The sequence below is a fragment of the Peromyscus californicus genome, unplaced genomic scaffold (assembly GCF_007827085.1).
Source record: "Peromyscus californicus insignis strain IS unplaced genomic scaffold, ASM782708v3 Scaffold_20__1_contigs__length_68692818, whole genome shotgun sequence".
Classification (NCBI taxonomy): domain Eukaryota; kingdom Metazoa; phylum Chordata; class Mammalia; order Rodentia; family Cricetidae; genus Peromyscus; species Peromyscus californicus.
In genome coordinates, this window is record NW_026294503.1 from 36,477,188 (window position 1) to 36,494,629 (window position 17,442).

A 17,442-nucleotide genomic window follows, 5' to 3' on the forward strand; every position below is an offset into this window, starting at 1 on the left:
GAAAGGGAAGGAGGGAGGGACAGGGAGAGAGAAAGACAGAGAGAGAGAGACTAGGTCTGATGTGAGCTTATGAAACCTCAAAACCCACCCCCAAGTGACATACCTTCAAGACCATACCTCCTAATCCTTCCCAAATATTCAGCTAAACTAGACATTTAAGTATATAGATAATTGGGACCATTCTCATTCAAACCACCATTGCCTGCATCTATGTAGTTATTACTGTGAATTACAGCTCTTATGAACCTTTATTTTAACCTATGTTTGCAAATAAAAACCCACTAGAAGTAGGCTCAGTATCACCAGGCATGTATGGAGAGTTCTGCCTCACAACATAATTATGTCATTGATTTGTAAAATTACCCTTTTTATTATTACTTGATGGATCTTATTTGATGGATTTTATTTGAGGGAGAAAATGAATTAAATAATTTCTGGGGCTCACACAATTAATAAGAAACATAAAAACCAATTTGCACCAATTTTAAGGTCACTGACTTTAAATATATTGGAATTTTGACTCTAAGCTTAACACCCACTCAAATTTCGGACTTATGATGATAAATCTGTATTGCAGTGCAGAGGTATCATGAGAGTCATGTATGTGTGCAAGCACATGTGAGTGTGTCTGTATATGTGTGCATGTATTTGCATTTATGATTATTAGTTAGATTTTTTTTTTTTTTTTTTTTTTTGGTTTTTCGAGACAGGGTTTCTCTGTGTAGCTTTGCGCCTGTCCTGGAACTCACTTGGTAGCCCAGGCTGGCCTCGAACTCACAGAGATCCGCCTGGCTCTGCCTCCCGAGTGCTGGGATTAAAGGCGTGCGCCACCACCGCCCGGCCTAGATTTTTTTTTACTTGAAAAATGTGCAATTGCATAGGAAGGGGATGCCCACAAGGAGTTGTCTAGAATAGGCTGGCATTTGGGAGATTCTCTTAATTTTGTAAATTTAGGTGGAAATATTCACCCCAAATGTGGACAGCACCATCTCACAGGCTAGGCAAGGAATGAATGAAAACAGCGAGCAAGCTGAGCATAAACAGGCATGCATTCCTTGCTCTGTGCTTTTGACTAGATGTGATAGAGAGAGTTCCTGCCTCTGTGACTTCCCCCACTGGGATGGATTATAACTTGGGATAGTGAGTTAAAATATAACCCCTTTCAACTGTTTTTGTTAGAGTGCTTTTTTTTTCACAGCAACAGAAAATGGCACCAAGGCAAAGCTCATATATCGTCATCTATTCACATGAAAGAATAATCAAGACTTAAAAATAATGTACCCAATATTAGCAAAGGTGTGGCTATATAAACTCTATTTTCCTCTTAAACATAATAGGTGAGAGTAAATGTATTAGTTGAATCAATAAGAATGTTTAATTTTGAGCTCATAATCAAACTAAATTACAGAATTTAATCTAAGACAATAAAAGATAAATCGCACATATACAAAAGTTTCAGTCTTATCAAAAAAATCTTTTAGGCCAGTAGAAAACAAAAGAGTCTAAGTGACAAGAAAGGGGGGGTATAGAAATAACTTAAGAAAAAAATACATGCATACAATGAGGTATTATGCAGTAGTTTAAATTATGGCCCCAATGACTCTTTGTATTTATTGATTTTCAGTTTTTATTTATGATAAAGTGTGTGTGATTTGGCTAAAAAATTGCTCAGCGCAATGGAAGATAGAGATGGGAGGTGAGAGGGGGTGGCTGGAAAAAGTGGAGGGAGGAGAAACTGTGGTCAGAACACATTGCATGAGAGAAGAATCTATTTTCAATTGACATATGCACATCCATAAGTTCCTAACACACATGTCTCAAAAATATTACATGGAATAAAAAGCCATGTAACAAGTGTCTATTTCAGGATAATTGCTTGTTACTTTAAAAGCCACTGTATTTTATATTTCCCAAAGGCCGTTATCAGCAATGAGAAGAACATAGGCTAAATCATAAGTAATTTGAGTTCCACTTTTATCTCTGTGTTTCCAGCTCTTCTACTGATGTGAGGTTGAAGGTGAAGGGGTGGTGTGAAGATTTTGTAAGTTGATATTTGTTCATGTATTTCTAAAATCTCCACGTTGTATTTGTTTCTTCAATGAGACTTACGCCTTTTCCATAAATACTCCTAGTAGCTAGCTCATGTGCCAGGGACTGGGGGGATAAACAGATTCAACTTAATGCAGAATCATCCCATTCCAAACTAAATATGTCCTCTGGAAGTATAGAGTCTTATTAAAAGGGATTGAAGACTATCAAGCATCACTGACTGAAATAAAATATGTGACAATTGAAACAAAAAACACAGGTTATGTTCACTGAAAAGAAACATTAATTTTGGATGGAGTGAACCGGGGAGTTCTTGAGAATCAAAGAGTCATTGGTTGGGCCAGAAATATAGCATGAAGATAGATATGAAATTATCAGAGTGAGTACTCAAGGCAAGATAGCAATAATGGAGAGAAGCAGATAATAGAATCATAATGAATGAGTAGGACTTGTAAAAGAATTAGTTGGAGACAATAATTGAGTCAGTTGAAAAGTGGTACATGGCTGTTTGGAATATTTTGTGCCTTATCATTTAGAGAGGCAAGAGTTCCCAAAGGTATGACTCAGTGAGTACACATTAATTCTTCATACCTTGCTCAGGTTCTCATGATTCTTTTTGTCAGCCACCCTATTCAGTGAGTATCCAAATGCCTTCCATACGCAAGCCTCTAGATGGTACAATATCAAATAACACCTCTGAGGTATTGACACTGTCACCAGAGAAGAAGGTGTTAGACAGAATTTCAGTAACAGACACATCCTTGCAAGGGACATTGTGGTCCTTGTGGATGACACACACATGTTCTAGGATAGAGCTCAAAAGATGGGTCGTGACAGCCAAAGTTTCTCCATACCCTAGGTTTTGGGTTCCCTCTACAGTGAGCCTCACAGGAGAGCTAATAGCAGATTCAGAGAAAGACAGGTACTCACGACATGCTAAATTCCACTTTGCCTCCACTTTCCTCACCACGTTTGTGCTTCACTGAAACAAAGGTGCCATTTAACCATGCTAATTAAATGGATGCAGTGGGAGATTTGATCTCCTCCTTCAATAGATTCTCATACTTAAGACTTGAGAACATAATTTTCTAAATGACTTATCTATCATGTTATTTCTTAATAGTTGCAAATTACCTAATCCGCAGACTACCAGAGGATGCTTCCAATCTCTTTCCACACTGCATTGTTTACCTTGGCACAAAAGCAAAAATTAGCTTTAGCCTCCCTAGTTTTCTTCCTTTGAAATAGTATGCATATGTGATGCATTTACATTCTATTTTTATTATCTCTGAAGTAATAGGCATGATTTAACTCACTTCTGACGTCTAGAGCAGTACAAGCCTTAGAGAAGATACAAGTAGAATTTTTTCATTTGAATAAACCTTTGACGTCCTTGCTCCTTCAGGATAGGAAGGGGTTGTGGGCTGAACACAAAGGAAATAAATTTCAGTAAGTTGATAGCCTCCAAAGAGAGAAAATCTGATAGAGACACATTTGGAAAGAGAGGCCAAGGAAGGAAACCATTTATTTCACTCCAGGGTGATGCTTACAACAGATGTCATAAACTAGGCAATGTTCCTTCACACCCCCAGTGAATGATTTGAACAGAGGTAACTTCACAGACAGCATTGTTTCTCCCCACAGGGCTTACACAGAAACTGTAATGGACTCTTTAATTCTAATAATTCAAACTTAAGGCAGATATAACTACTTTTCCTTTAATGGCACAATTAGTGTACCAGGAAGTGTATTTCCCGGAGTCTCACTAAAAGTTTTACAGTACTAAAAATGGAGAAGAATAATGAGCAATTTGGAAGGCTCTAGAATGCTTATGATCTTCCTGGCTGTCTTTTAGACACATTTGTTTTAAGGATGACTGTTCTTCTGGTTTCCATAGTGATAGAGAGACCCAATGTGAGGCTTAACTGATACTGTGTTCACAGCTGGGATCTACTACCTATAGTACAAGCATTGCTTTTTGGATTCCATAATTTAGGAAATGGGTCATAAAATCAGAAAATTGTAAGGCAGGGCTCTTCCTCTAAGCTCTCACTGGTTAAAACCCTGTGATGTAACGGACGGTGTGAGAATCTGGAGAGACACACACTGAAGCATGTAATAAAGGAGGAGAGTAAGAATGCCGTGGCTGCATTTGAATCAATGGGGATCTGAAAAAGGAAGTGAAAATAGGCTATGTGTCATACAAATGTGGATCAGATTCACCTTTTCTCAGCCCTCAACACTCAGCTCTTCACATCCTCATTCTGCGAGAGTCTCTTCTCTCCAATGTTGTCATTGTTTCATTTCTTGTCACTGTGATAAAATACCCTGACAGAAGCAGCTTAAGGGAGAAAGGGTGTTTGTTAGCTCACAATTCTGGATTATAGTCTACCATTATAGGGAAGTCAAGTCAACAATAAGGAACTTGAAGCAGCTGGTCACATTATATCCACAGTCAAGAACAATGAATTAATGTGTAAATGGTAGTGCTCAACTCACTTTTCTACTTTTATTCAGTTCTAAATTCCCTTCTTAAAGAATGGTGCCAACCGCAGTAAGTCTTCCCACATTAACTAACCTAATCAAGATAACCCACACAGATATGCTCATGAGCCAACATAATCTAGACAGACCCTCGGAGAGTCTCTGCTCTCAGGTGCTTCTAGGTTGTGTCAAGTTGATAACTAAAACAAATCTCACTGATACCATAGTTCTTTGCCATGCTTTAAAACCCGCCCCCCTGTTCATGATTCCCATTTACAGCTCCTGTTGGGAGGGGGGGGGTCTTCCTAAATTTCAAACTTCCTTACCTCATTCCACACCTGATGTCTCTGTGTGTCTTACATGTGTACAACACCCAAACTTGACAAATGCAAACTTAATTCTTACTGTCTTTGTAGGTTAGTTATATTCCTACATATTTTTTAATGTGTGTGGTTTTGTTTGTGATCTAACAAATAAAGCTTGCCTGAAGATCTGAGTATGGAGCTAAGCCACTAGTTAGCCATAGAATCCAGGCAGTGGTGGCACATGCCTTTAATCCCAGCATTAGGGAGGTTGAGACAGGAAGTGATATGGCTGGGCAGAGAAAAGGAATTTAAGGCAGGAGGAGAGAGAAGCTCAGTCTCTTTCAGGCTGACAATTCCATAGAAGTAAGAACTCTAGTGGCTGGCTGCTTAGCTTCTTTAATCTTTCGTCATTTACCCTCATATCTGGCTCTGGGTTTTTATTATGAAAACCAATTAGAATTCATACTACAGTGTGGAGCATCAAAATAGCAAAACTCTTTGGATATTAGCTTATGGGAGAAAATGTCTTCATGTGGTGGTGAAGCAAACAGTATTTTCTTGGCTTTTTTATTTTTATTTCTTACTATTTTAGGAAATAAATATATCTCCGAACACTATGATAGAAGCTTAATAAATCTGAAAGCAATAAATAGCATGAAGAGATACCAAGAAAGGAAATGTATTGGCAGAACCTCCCTACAAATCTCAGAGGATATCTTCAACAAAGATATATAACTGGTAGAGGAAGTAATGTGCAGAAATAATTGAGGAGCATCAAATTAGATCTATGCTGAAACAGAGTCCATATGCACATATTCTACGAAGAAAATTAACTCAGTCTTTGGAATGCCTCCCAGGTCTGTGGCAGGGAGATTTTCCCAGACCAGTTGAAGGCTCCGTGCTCCCAGATCCTGAATCCTGGGTAGATGCACAAATAAAGGATGGGGCATACTTGTACAAAATACCAAGTTGAGCCACACTAAATAGGAAGGCCCAGAGGATAATGATGAGATCAAGGCCTTAACATATGCCTCTCAGTGTTAGAAAATTTAAGGCTCAATATCGACTTTTTTCCCCCATACATTTCTTTCACTGCAACTGGGATGTCTCCGTGGCCTCACTCAAACTCACAGAAGTCGTCAACAGCACAGTTAGGTATTCAGGTCAAAGGGCCTCTCAATAATGGTATCTTCCTTTTTTCTAGCCTTGCTCAATGAGTACATAGTACAGACAACTGCAGGAGTTACTGGTCAGGGCTATAGCCCTTTCCAAACAAAACACAGCCTGGAGTCCCCTGGTGGGAGTAACTGAGCAATAAAAAGGCAAGAAGCCCAACAAACAAACCAATTTTGTTTGATGTTGTACTGTTTGTTGATTCTTAAAGGGAGTAAAAGTTTTCTTCCAAATAAAAAGTATCACTTCTATAAAACTACCTTGCTAACTAATTACAGTGTTTGTGGCCCACTGGAGCCCTAGGTACATCTGTGAAAGGTAATTCTTTAAAACGCTGTGGGGTTTCATCAGTACCACAGCTTATGACTTGGTGCCTTTGGTAAATATAGCCTAATACAGGCCTTTTTTATGAACTGGATTATAGTAATATTTTTTAAACTCAAAAACTCTTTTGTGATAAGAATTAGTCCCAGAGCTTTAAATTATAACCATTTCTTGGCAGATCACTAATATTTCTATTTTTCTCGATTTCTCCTTTAGAATATAAAAATAGTCTTTTCTGACATTTCATGTGAAGTGATTTTAGCCACTTTTCCTGTACACGGTTCTTTTACCATAAAATTACCCTGTAAAACTCATTGGCAATTTCTTTGATAAAAGCTGTTCAACTCTTTGGTGTCTGAGAAAATTTACAAGGAAGAGTCAAACATGAAGAAATGAATGGAGAATGAGCTAAATTACATACATGCAATATAAAACACAAAGCTTACATCAGAAACTATTTTTGTTTTGTAGCTGCTGATGTTAATAGCCAACTAACATCCCTTCAACAGATATCCCACATTTTCTTGCAATTTTATATCCTACTCACCCATAACTTTAATATGAGTCAGCTTCCCCATAGTGTAACAGAATATTGGATTTGATTAACTTATAAAGGGTTGGGTTCACAGTTTTGAGGACTTTTGTCCCTAATTGATTGTATCTTTTGCTTTTGAGCTGTGATGATGGAGAAAAATCACAGTGGGGGGCATGAAATAGAGGAAGCATCTCAGCTCATGCAGCAATTTGAGAGTGAGGAAGAAGGGTTGGGCCCCGGTGACCTCCTTTCTAACACACACTCAATGCCTGCAAACTTCCCACTATATCCACATCTTAAACTTTCAACTATTTCCAATAATACTAAGCATGGAATTAAGCCTTTGATAGGTGGGCCTTAGTGGGCTGTCTAGATCCAAATGACAGCAACTTCCTTTTGTGATCTGCCTTTTAATCTAAGCCATATAGTCTGGAAGTGCCAAGGAATAAGCTAATTGGACAGCCTTTAGGCAGTCTTACCAAGGTAGATGACTATAGGCATCTTTACACTGCTTCTCCAGGTGCCAGAAGAACTGGTTCTGTACTGTTCACAGCAAGACTGGCTGGCTTTCTCTTCCATCTAGATCCACCCCATGCACCACTCCCCTTTCTAAGTTTACAGCAACAATTTCCAAACAAGCTATTTGCCTCAGATTTTTGTCTTTAAAATAGCTTTTTGAAATATCAACCTAAACTAGTGAAAAGCTTAATCCAGTGGTTCTCTACCTGTGGGTTGCATATCAGATATTTGCATTATGACTCATAACAGCAGCAAAATTGCAGGTATGAAGTAGCAACAAAAGAATTTTGTTTGGGGACCACCACAACATGAGGAACTGTATTATAAACTGTATTAACTGCAGCACTAGAAATGTTGAGAACCACTGGTTAAATCAGAACATCTGCATCATTTAAAAAGTCCCAAAATGTTTTGCCTATATCTTCCCCTAATGTTTTCAAAGGCTTGAAGATTGATTCATTTAGAGTTGAATATTACACTTAGTTAGACAATAGCCTATTCTATGTTTCTTAATATAGATATATAGTTTTACCAGCAACATTTACCATGTGTATGACTGTGGGGTGGATTGGTGTGTATGTATGCATCTGTGAACAAATATGGTACGTGTTTGTATATATGTGTGTGCATGTGAGGTAAATGTATGTGTGTAGGTGCATGTTTGTATACATGTGCATGAGACCTTATTTGAGAGAGGTTCTCTCTAATTGGCTACTGTTTCATATACCACACTCTTGGTCCTGGAGTTCCAATTATCTTCCTGTCTCTGTCTCTCATGGGCAAGATGGAATTACAGAGACTTGTCCAAAGGAACCAGCCTTTAAATGGTTTCTGGGATCCAAATTAGATCATTTTTCCCAGGACCCTAGTGTCACTTGCATATTTATAACTTGTGACAAATGTTACATTTTCATATGTGTTGGGGTATATTATTAAAATGTATGTTCATCTGATTCCACTACTCTAACTTTCAATAATTTTATAGAAGAGATAGCTGATGTCCAATCATTCTTTGGAGCTTAAACTCACAAAATGTAATAATTTGTTTGCTTCCACTAGGAGAAGTACTGTCAGATGTAGCAAATAAACTATGGTGTTTCCAACTAAATTTGAATTTTAGATAAATAGATATTTATTCTGATGTATTTTATATTCAATATCAAAAACCCATTGAACTAAGATATTTACTTGAAAATGAAACATTGTTAGATACCCTATGATTTATCTGATGATCTTAACTTCAGTGAGTATTGAAAACCACAAAATAAACTGCTCTGGGTATGATTTCATATTACTCAAAGGTGTCTTATTTAGGACATGCTTGGACTTGCCAAGCATATCACCACCCATTTTGCCTCCCATTAGAAAAGCATAAAGCAGCTGGGCGGTGGTGGCACACGCCTTTAATCCCAGCACTCGGGAGGCAGAGGCAGGTGGATCTCTGTGAATTCAAGGCCAGCCTGGGCTACCAAGTCAGTTCCAGTAAAGGCTCCAAAGCTACACAGAGAAACCCTGTCTCGAAAAACCAAAAAAAAAAAAAAAAAAAAAAAAAAAAAAAAAAAAAGCATAAAGCTCTTTGCCAGTTTCCTTAAGGCTCTGGAATAAGGAACCCAGCATTTGATATTAGATGGTATGCAGTCCAGTTCCCATGGTTTTTTAATATCAAGGCTAAGCTTACTATACCCCAATGTTTATGAGTGTTTTGACCACAAACCCAACAATCATCACCACCACCACCAGGTGGATACATAACATTCTGTCCCTCCTGTAAAAGTTCATCTCTAGGATTGTATTTTCTAAGCCTCCATTTTCTAGACTCTATGTAGCTTACTGCTGGTGTTAAGAGAAATAAAGCAAAGACTGCTGGCTTCCAAGAACCAGGAATCAAAGACCCCTGATGGTGGATTTCCTACCAAAGAAGGACCCCACAATGGATTCATAAAAGAAGATTATCACTGGACAGACAAATCATAAAACATCTTATAGATTTTTAAATCACATCATAAGTATGTATAATTATAAATTTATATATTTTGTATATCTCAACTATTTCTTTATAACTGTATGAAAGGCAGAATTTCTGCCCTTTAATCATAGATCAACATGGAATAGGGAGGATTAAGCAAACAAAGTTTTTTTTCCCTTGGAGTCTTACAAAATCATTGTTTGTACCCATAAAGACAGCAAGTGAAATGGTTTCTCACTGCCACATGGGCAAGTGATGACTCATATTAATCATCAGCTTTACAGGATCTAGAATCTCCAAAGATACAAGCTTTCGGGCATGTCTGTGAATGATTGTCTCAATTAGTTAATTGAGGTGAGCAGATTTAACCTCAGTGTGGCTGGTACCATTCTATGAACTGAGATCTCAAGAGAGAATAAAAAGGACAGAGGCAGCTGAGTCCAAGGATTCATTTTTCCCTGCTTCCTCTTTATGAATGGAATGTGACCAGTTGCCTCGCACTCCTACTGCCATTCCTTCCCCAACATTATAGATTCATTGACCTTTAATCTTCAGCCCGTAAGCTGCCTTTGTTGGGTTTTTGGATCAGCAATGAGAGAATAACTAATACATAAACCTAGAAGACAAAAAAAGGGAGGGGGATGGACGGATGAACACTTAAAGAACTGGGGCTTGTTTAAACTGGTAAGCTTTAGCAGGGCCATTGGAGCTTGGTATCATCTGCAGAAAACGTCTCATAAGTGGAAGGATCCGGAAGCAGTACTCAATAATGGGCCTTAGAATGTAAATCTGAGAAGACAGGGCAGATAAGGCACAGCTATCCTCAGGTATTTGTAGCTATCCTCAAGCATTTAAAATCAATTGAGTGTAAAACAAATTAGTATCATATTAAGAATAAGGTCAGTTAAAATTTGAGAAAGTGGGCTATTTGTTCAGTAAATATTTATTGACATTTGTGTATCACACTGACAAACATGGGTCAAGTTTCTAATATTAATGGGAAAAGATAGTTCCTCTCATGAACACTTCAACACAAAGAAGAATGCAAGAAAGAACTAATTCAGCTGCTGAATATGAGGAATTAAAAATAAGACCAGAATCTTGAAGGTTAAATGCTCATTTCACTAATGCTAGACGTTTGTTCACATGATAAAAATGTAAACTCATGTGTCTCATACACTGGCAGCTTAATTTTGTGTATCTTGATATCATCGATTCCTCTTCATGTGCAATATCCAATTTCTGATCCTGTGCTGATATTAAAACACAACTTTCAGATCTCTGCCTTCAAGGAAGAACACAGTCAGAAAAATAATGTTCGTAAACAGGAGCAAGAGCAAAAGGAAACACCAGATTGTTTCTGCCATACATGGCGCTCAAGAAACAACAAAGTAGGACATTCATTGAGGCCCAGAAAATTCACAAAAGCTTTGTAGAAGAGTCAGCCTTAGGCTTGACCTTAAAGGAGTTGAGAAATTTACCAAATAAAGGAAAGGAGAGATACTCATATACAGCAGTTCATGCTTCACCAGGGAAATCAGAACCAGTGGAATGGGGTATCTGGAACGAGAAGCAATATATGAGGTCACTAACAACAACTGACCTTTAGGTGTGATTTCTAGTCCTACTTTGACAGATTTTAAGCAAAATTAATAGTCAGCAAGAGGGAAAGTAAGGACATTGGCTACCATGCAGTGATAATTATCTTTTATTCATAAGTATATATAAACAGTGATATGATTTGCATATATCTATATATGTTTTGCATATAATAAAATACATATGAGTTCTTTATATGTTCTGGATATCAGTCCTCTGTCAGATGTGGGCTTGGTGAAGATCTTTTCCCATTCTGTAGGCTGTCGTTTTGTCTTATTGACTATGTCCTTTGCCCTACAAAAGCTTCTCAGCTTCAAGAAGTGCCATTTATTAATTGTTGCTCTCAGTGTCTGTGCTGCTGGTGTTACATTTAGGAAGGGATCTCCAGTGCCAATGCGTTCAAGGCTACTTCCTACTTGCTCTTCTATCAGGTTCAGAGTAACTGGATTTATGTTGAGGTCTTTGATCCACTTTGATCCACTTAAGTTTTGTGCACAGATATGGATCTATTTGCAGTCTTCTACATATTGACATCCAGTTATGCTAGCACCATCTGTTGAAGATGCTTTCTTTTTTCCATTGTATAGTTTTGGCTTCTTTGTCGAAAATCATATGTTCATAGGTGTATGGATTAATGTCAGGGTCTTCAGTTTGATTCCATTGGTCCACATGGCAGTTTTTATGCCAATACTAAGCTGTTTTTATTACTGTAACTCTATAGTAGAGCTTGAAGTCAGGGGTCGTGATGCCTCCAGAGGTTGTTTTACTGTACAGGATTCTTTTGGCTATCATGGTTTTTTTGTTTTTCCATATGAAGTTGAGTATTGGTCCTTCCAGGTCTGTGAAGAATTGTGTTGGGATTTTGATGGGGATTGCATTGAATAATTAGACATCAAAATACCCAAAAGTCCAATTAAAAAATGGGTTAGAGAGCTAAACAGAGAGTTCTCAACAGAAGAAGCTCAAATGGCTGAAAGACATTTAAGGAATTGCTCAACATCCTTAGTCATCAGGGAAATGCAAATCAAAACGACTCTGAGATACCATCTTATACCCATCAGAATGGCTAAGATCAAAAACACTGAAGACAGCTTATGTTGGAGATGATGTGGAGCAAGGTAAACACTTCTCCACTGTTGGTGGGAATGCAAACTTGTACAGCCACTTTGGAAATCAATACGGCACTTTCTTAGAAAATTGGGTATCAACCTCCCTCAAGACCCAGCTACACCACTTTGGGCATATACCTAAGGAATGCCCAATCATACCACAAGGACACATACTCAACTATGTTCATAGCAGTATTATTTGTAGTAGCCAGAACCTGGAAACAACCTAGATGCCTTTCAACTGAAGAATGAATAAAAAAAAATGTGGTGCATATACACAACGGAGCTACTCAGCAGAGAAAAACAATGACATCATGAGGTTTGCAGGCAAATGGATGGAACTAGAAAATATCATCCTGAGTGAGGTAACCCAGATTCAGAAAGACAAACATGGTATGTACTCACTCATAAGTGGATACTAGATGTAAAGCAAAGGATAACCAGACTGCAACTCACAACTCCAGGAAGGCTACCTATAAAGAGGACCCTAAGAAAAACACAGGGATAGCCCAGCAACAGAGAAATGGATAAGATCTACATGAGCAAACTGGGAGTGAGGGGGGTAATGGAGGGCAAGTGTCGAGGCAAAGAGAGCTTAGGGGACCAGGAGATCCCAGCTAGATCAGGAACAGAGTGGGAGAACAAGGAAAGAGACATAATGATAAATGAGACTCCATGGGAATAGGACGAAGCAGAGTGCTAGAGAGGTCCCCAGAAATCCACAAAGATACCTCCACTATAGACTACTGGCAATGGTTGAGAGAGTGCCTGAGCTGACCTACTCTGGTGATCAGATGGCTGAACACCCTAACTGTCATGATAGAACTCTCATTCAGTGACTGATGGAAGCAGATGCAGAGATCCATGGCCGAGCCCCTGGTGGAGCTCCAGGAGTCCAGTCGGTGAGAGAGAGGAGGGATTATATGAGCAAGAGATATCGAGACTATGATTGGAAAAAGCACAGGGACAAATAGCCAAACTAGTGGAAACACATGAACTGTGAACCAATAGCTGAGGAGCCCCCATAGAACTGGCCCAGGTCCTCTGGATAAGTGAGACAGTAGATTAGCTTGAATTGTTTAGGAGGCCCCCAAGCAGTGGAACCGGGACCTGTCCTTAGTGCATGAGCTGGCTTTTTGGAACCTAGGGCCCATGCTGAGATACTTTGCTCAGCCTTGGTGTAGGGAGGAGGGGACTAGACATGCCTCTACTGAATCTACCAGGCTGGTTTGACTCCCCAGGGGAGATCTTGCCTTGGAGGAGGTGGGAATGGGGGGTGGATTGTGGGGGTGAGGCTAGGAGGTAGGAGGAGAGAGGACAGGGGAATCCGTAGCTGTATGTAAAATTAAATTAATTATAAAATATTAAAATAAAATACATATGAGATATATTATTTATATATGTTTTCCATATACAAATATTATGCACTGCTTTAATACCTTCTGGTATCTATATCTATACACACATAGATAGAGGTGTGATAAGAAGCAAAGATATAGAACTATTGTCTTGACATATCCAACAGAACTGAAATTGCTAGAGAAAGGAAGTTTCAGAGGGAATTAGCAAACTGTCCTCTGAAAATATTCAAACTTTGAGGATCTCTTTTCCTAGCACTAAAGAAGGCATTTCTACTTCTTGGAAAAATGATAATTTGGTGTTCCTTTTGTTTATTATTTTATTCTTTATATGATGAAAATCAATACCAGAAAACAAAAAGAAAGTGTTTTTGTTAAAAATATATACATGCGTTATCACACAGCTTAAATGCTGTTTGATATATATCCATTTACTTAATGGACATAACATTTATTTCCTCAAATAGAGATTCAATCCCGGAATTGAGTCTACCATGACTGAAGACCTAATGGGTGCCAAACCAAAAAGAAAAATAAATAAAAAGCATATCTTCCTTGTAAAACCAGCCCTTGGAAAGCTAAGGCAAGAAGATTCTGAATCTAAGCCAGACTGGGATACCTAGGACAATCCTGACAAAGAAAGCATATGTGTGTCCTCTGTGTGTGTGTGTGTGTGTGTGTGTGTGTGTGTGTGTGTGTGTGTGTGTGTGTGTGTGTGTGTGTGTTTTGTGTGGGACACAGGGATGGGGAGGAGAAGGTGGGAGAGAAGACTATGGGAGGGAGAGAGGCAGATGAATTCCCAGAGCCTATGAACAAGTGTGGTATGGTTCTGCTGGAATAGGACTGATCTAATGAAGCTGATTCTGGCAGCCAGCCCATCAGAGTGGGGAAGGCGGGCCTTCCTGCCTGGTAACTACTCAATGCCCTTGTGTGGGAATCTGATAACCTTTCTCTAAGTGAAGAGAGCTGCTAGGCACCCAGGATCAGATAGGGGGATGGATTTTGACAAGGCATTTTCAGGTTTTCAAAAGGCAAGTCTTCATCCCAGCCCAGTGTTTCATCTGGATTTCTAATCTCTCCATTAGAAGAAAATCAAAGAAGGCCATTTGGGGAAGTTTTATCTTCTTCTGTGGAGTCCTTATGAAACATTTATGAGTTTTCTGACACTATCAAGCCAAGCCTCCTTTGTTACCGCTCTTTCTCCAGCTTTGCCCTCCAGAGGTGTCTGGCTCTCTTGGGCTAATAGTGAACATGACTGCCACAGTCTCTTGAGATTCAAGAGACTGAATGCAAATTTCACAAATTTCCCAATATTCTGAAATAGCTAGAGCTGAATTTGTTAAGTGAAATGTTTTGTTTTGTTTTTAATGCTAATTTTTCATGGCAATTATCTATTTTGCAATTGTCTCTAAATAGAAGAAAGCATGCAAGTGCTGTGATGCACACTGGGTTTGTATTGGATTAGACTCTGTGGGTTCTGGGAGAGGATCCAACCTTTCTAAGCCTTAGTTTCGTCATCTGTTTTCTCAAAGTAAAAATTAAAGTTCTCTGACCTATGATGCAATATGGAAACATAGTGTTTACGAGCATCCCACTACTACAGAGCTTTTTAAATATCAAAAGCTCATTATCGACATTAGTAACATAATGTCCAAACTTGTAGCTTACCCTATGCCAGTCAATTACATTTTTAGTCCTTTGTTAAAGAGATGATACTTGTGGCCAATACTTGAATTCTGAGTACAGAAATGCAGGCAAGCTATAGTGAAATGGATCAGAATAAAATATCAATAGAAACTTGAAACTCATATAACAGGGAAAAGAAATTATTCAGAAATTAATTGTGCCTCCGCTGTGCACCAGAAAATTAAACAATCATTTCATATAATCATTCAGTTTAGTACATTACTGTGCTTTGGTTTTATTGACAAAATAATCTGATTAAACAACCTGCCAGCCTGCCTGAGGAGTAGGAAAAGAAATTAAGTTATATCAACTTTAATATCTATTCTTTTTCTACCGTGCTACAGTTCCTGTTTATGTGCTCTATTTAATTTTAATATGATATCATAAAGTCTCTCTCTATTTCCCATGCACATGCACTCTCAACCTCAGGTGGACATAATTATAGGTGGTTTCTGCCTCTGTCAGAATTCATGGATTTTTGTTTGTTTGTTCATTTTTTTTTTTACTTTAATCCAAGAAGAACGAATGCCAGCACCTTGACAGATGTGGACTGACAACATCTGAAATGTCAAACATCTTCCTCTTTGTTCAGTTTGATGCTGAGGTGATAATGTTCCAACAGTTCTACACCGTTAAAACAACTCAAAGCAAAGCCAACAACAAAGCAGAACAGAGCAAGGTCTGGAATCCTGGTAATGAATGCAAATAATATTGGCCTGGGGAGTCGAGCATTGACCTCAATTTAAGTCCTTCTCAGTTATTGTACTTGGGTTAGAGTTGGGGTTGAGAAAGCCAGCCCCAGATTTGATAGATAAGTTGGATATGTTATTACTAGGCAGATCTTAAAGATACTCAAGACACAGTGTCCTCCCTTTGCTAGAATCAACTCTCTTCCCTCTGATACCCTCTGATACCTGTTAATACAGGCAGTGATCAACTCCTGCTTACATCTGTCAGTCTTAGCAAGCTAGAGCCTACATCTACTCTAGACTCCCTTCTCGTATATCCACTTGTAAGCATCAGGTCTGCTTCCCCAGTTCCTACCTCATCTGTGTAAATGAGCTAAGTGCACCAATCTCTCGCTTTCCCTCTAGTCTGTCACCATCAGCTCATGCCATAAGATGCAGTTGGTTCAAAACAGATCCAGGAACACTGAGTGTGCGCCAGGCTTTCAACTTTACAGCTTTGTGCACAGCACACCTCCTTTAACTTTATCTTATAGGGCTGTTTTCCACCAGAGTGTTCTGCTTCTTTAAAAACAATTGCATGCCTCCTTTTCCTTCATCTTGTGTTACTATGGCTTAGGAGACACACCGCAAATATTTGTTGACTGGAAAAAAAAAAAGGAAGATCCAAACTAATAAAATGTTATATTTAATAATATTTCCCAGTTCTTATCCAAAGGATAAAATAAATATAACATCTTTCAAAATTTCACACAAATCTTAAGGGTCTACAAGGTCCTAAGAGAGTTTTATTTATACAATGTCAAGTCAACAGACTTTGGTTTACAGCCAGTTTTGAAAAAGCTATTGCTATATATTATAGCTATTCTGTTCCATATGTGCAAAACAACAGGGATTTTCCTTTCATGCACACAAATACTACTGGGGAAACAATATATTTATAAACATAGTTCGATTATAATTAACATCATAAACCATATAGTACAATACACCACACACTACTTTAAGAGAGTCAACCTACTGAAATGAAGCCCACACATGCACATAGCTAGTAATCTCAAGATGTTAGTGTTAGGATCCTGGCAAACTGGCATGAGAGTGGAAGAGAAAAAGGACATTAGAAAAAAATTACTAAGTAACTGAGAAAAAAATAAAACTCACTTAACAATAATATATTGTTGCTGGGTCATTAATTGTGGCAAATGTACCATACAAGGAGTTAATGGCAGGGGAAATGGAGTGGGTAGCACCTGGGAGTTCTCCAGCCATCCTTGCAACACTTCTACAATTCTGAAACTTCTCTTAAATAATAACTGCATTTAAATTAAAAGGGGAGAAAGAGAAATGATAAGAATAAGCTACCAAATAAATATAGTAAAAATTCCATACATATGTGTGTGTATATGTGTGTAAGAAGATCTGTAAGTTTATGAACATATGTACTTAAAACATTAAGGATTAACAATGGGTTACTATTTCATTCTTTAAGAACTCCATGCACATATACAATGATATATGATCACATATGCTCTTTAGTTTCTTCTTTCAGCTTCCCCAGTACCACCCCAGTATCAATAGGTGGTACTTTAATCTCACATTGAAGTTTAGGCAATTCAAGTACAATAGCAAAATAGTGATAAGCTACACTT